Below are 3,663 nucleotides of genomic sequence, written 5' to 3' on the forward strand. Positions count from 1 at the left end.
CAATGAATACATATATGCTTAGCTTCTTTAGAAGTTTATGTCTAGGAAAAGTTATTTCTGCTGCTAAAAATGTGTTTAGAAATAGCTGATATTAGTCCATTTGATTTAGTCCTTTTTGTTTTGCAAAAGGAAAGGAATAAAGTCAAATTAGTACCCTGGTCACCTGACATAATCCCATGTAATAATAATGATGATAAAGATGATGATGATGATACTAACATTCACTGAGCCCTAATCCTGGGCAAGACAATGTTCTAAATGCTATGGATATATTAGCTCATTTAATCATCTCAATAATATTATAGGCTACTCCATGATTATGCCCATATACAAATAATGGAATTGAAACACAGAGAAGATAAGTAACATTCCTCAGATCACACAGCAGTAGTGGTGAAGCTCGGATGGAACCCAGCTCATTCTCTTAGCTGTACCCTGGTGCTGTCTCTGACAAGGTAAAGTGATTTTTGAACAACCCCTGGGTTCTGGGCCATTTGTCTTTTCACAGTGCCTCCATTCTTAAAGCATGGAACCCAGAAGGCCCATGTTAAATATAAGTGGGAGAGTTTCCATCACTGTGGATTTGCCTCCATCATCTCTTCTTATTCCAGCAACAAAGTACCTGCCTTACCCATGTCAGCTTGGGTCTGACACATTTCCCAGAGGTGAGAAAATGCAGAGATCAAAGAGAAAACTTTTAACGTAAGTTGTCAGCTTGTTTCTGCTGCCAAAAATTCTCATGTTTAAAAGTATGGCACAATACTTTATTCTTCAATCTAAAAAAATTAAATGGTAGCTGACTCTCAGTCCTCTTTTCACTTGGGTTGAGGAAGATTCAGTCTCAGTGAGTATGAAGAGTCTTTGCTCCCACGCCCCCAGTTCCCAGAAGGGTCCAAGAAGTTGTGTGCAGCATAGAATTTGGGGGGCTCCCCCCCCATGGTGTTTGGACCCTGTATGCTCCTTGTTCAGATGTGCATAGTCCTTGGAGGGAAGGTGGCTCTGACAGACACCTCATTGTCTGTTACTCTTGGGTGCAGGGTACTTTGTGAGACTGGTTTCCCAGAGGCTGGGGCCAAGCTTCCCTCATGGGCCTCACATCCATTTAATTCTAAGGAGATGCTAGGATGCCAGATCGGAAGCCACCGTCCCTTTCTTTGTCTCCGCTAATCTTCACCTCTCTGCTTTTACTATTTCTACCTTCCCTTGGATGAAGAACACAAGCACCCTCACTGCCCCCACTCTGTTCTTTGTAGCACTTTTCACATTGCATGGGTTTCAGCCTAAATTAAAATGGGCTTTTTAAAGAATTGTAGAGCTTTTAACCATTCAAGCATCATTTATTTTACTTTTCCCTTAAATACATTTTGAAAAATCTCTTAGAAGTCCAGTCAGTTTAGGGGTTAGTTAGTGTATATTTTAATTGACCATTCAATTTCAAATAAATATGGAGGAAATTGTAACCCTCTTCAACAGCTCAACGACAATTTAAGGAGAATGAGAACCTGATTGAAACAATTAGGAACTTAGAAACCAGACTCAGATGTGGTCAGACGTGGTCAAAGAAAACAAGCCCAGGAATTTTTAAATCCTGTCTTATTTTGCTTTTAAGAAAAACGTTAAAACCACAAAATTAAAAGAGATATTGCCCTAAATTTGAAATGATTTAATAAACAGATTGGATGCAATTATTATAGTTGGCATTGAGAAATATTGATAACTAAAATTTTATCTTTTGAAAAATAAAAATGATTGTTCTCACCTAGCCTGTAGGCTAGAAGCTGGGAAAGAAAACATTTCAATAGCCTGTCCTCTGTTACATATGTTGATCAACCCATGTAATCAAATTCCTGATCAGATGGCCCATCGGCAGACACCCCAAGAAGGAGAGTTTTCTATCAGCCCCATTTTATTTACTCCCTTTTTGGATTTGTGGACTTTACTGAATTTTGTGGTAGGTGAATAATAGCCTAATAAAACTATCCCAAAACCTATTCCAAAAATTAATATATATATATTTATATATATATATACACACTATATATGTATATATATAAATAATGTTATAAAATATATATAAAAAACTATATATAATTTTAAATGTATAACACATTATAATCAATATAGTGTGTATTATATATCTCATACGTATAATGTGTTGTTAGTTGTATCTTACATTATATATTGTATAAATGCATCTATGATTACATCATATAAAATTATAGGCCTTTTCTTCCCTCATCTTTCCTCTCCCCCTCCCATCCCGCCCCCTCTGCTGCTCCGCTCTCTGGCCTGACTCGGCACTGGGGGACCATGGAGAAGACACCAGGGTCGCCACCTCCTTTGTCCAGGCCTAGGTCTTCCTGAGCCTCCCCCCTTCCTCTCCAGGGCCTTCTCCTCCTTCAGTTTTGAAGCCAGTGGTGTTGTGGCCGCACTGCCAGGCTCTCTGAGAGTGGTGGGTGTGAAACGGGTCAGGAGTGACCTGGATTTCCAGACTCACCATGGTCAAATTCACCACGCGAGGGTGTGGACCGTGTTTAAGGATTGCCCCAGCATTCAGCTCTATGTGTAATAAGTATCCACAAGCAGTTTCCTTGGAAGTAGGTGTACATCAGTGTCAGGGAACAGCTGCCACCAACAATATGTCAGCAATACCTACATTTTTGTTTTTTTGAAACAAAGTGAGAGTTGATCAGTATCAAGGAGCAGATGCTGTGGGACTAGAAGAAAAAACCAAGCAGCACTTAGAAAACAGCCCTGGAAGCAATGAGGACACAGATATTCCAAAAGGCTATATGGATTTTATGCTTTTTTATTAACAAATCTGGCTGTGAATGTCTTAATGAAAGTGAGGAGCATGGATTTGACAACTGTTTATGAAAAGACTTGACCTTCTTGGAATCTGATTGGGATGGACAGCTGCTTATTACTGTAGTCTTCAATCAGCCTGTTAAGCTTTATTCAATGAAATTTCAAGGTCCAGATAATGGTCAGGGTCCGAAATACGTAAAAATTTCTATCAATTTACCCTTATCTATGGATTTTGAAGAGGCAGAAAGAAGTGAACCAATTCGAGCTCTGGAACTATCAGAGGATGATATTAAAGAAGATGGTATTGTCCCACTTCATATGTTAAGTTTCAGAATGTTAACAGCATAACTATATTTATTTAGTCCAATCAAGTGAAGAAGAAACAACTAGAATTTCATATTTTACTTTTATTGGAACTCCAGTCCAGGCAGTAAACATGAATGATTTCAAATGAGTAGTTTGCAAAAAAGGAGAAAGCCACTAAGGTACAAAAGACACTGGAAGACCATATTGCAATCAGATCTACAGCTCTTGGATAATTGCTTGATTCTCGCCAGAGACCTTTTTTTTTTAATATAATTTAAAAAATATGTAATTGATTTACAATGTTGTGTTAATTTCAGGTATACAGCACAGTGAATCAGTTATACATATATATATATATATATATATATATATATATATATATACACTCTTTTAGATTATTTTCCCATATAGGCCATTACAAAGTATTGAGTAGAGTTCCCTGTGCTATACAGTAGATCCTTATTCATTATTTACTTTATATATAGTAGTGTGTATAAGACTTTCAATATTTCATTCATTGCCATCACCAATAAATCATTGCCTTTGTTC

General features: G+C 37.6%; 1 pseudogene; it reads left to right on the forward strand.

Moving 5' to 3' along the window:
* Positions 1-526: 526 nt before the first annotated feature.
* On the forward strand, positions 527-3,377 carry LOC101280242 (thioredoxin-like protein 1; annotated as a pseudogene).
* Positions 3,378-3,663: the final 286 nt, after the last annotated feature.

This window comes from Orcinus orca, chromosome 16 (assembly GCF_937001465.1).
Source record: "Orcinus orca chromosome 16, mOrcOrc1.1, whole genome shotgun sequence".
Classification (NCBI taxonomy): domain Eukaryota; kingdom Metazoa; phylum Chordata; class Mammalia; order Artiodactyla; family Delphinidae; genus Orcinus; species Orcinus orca.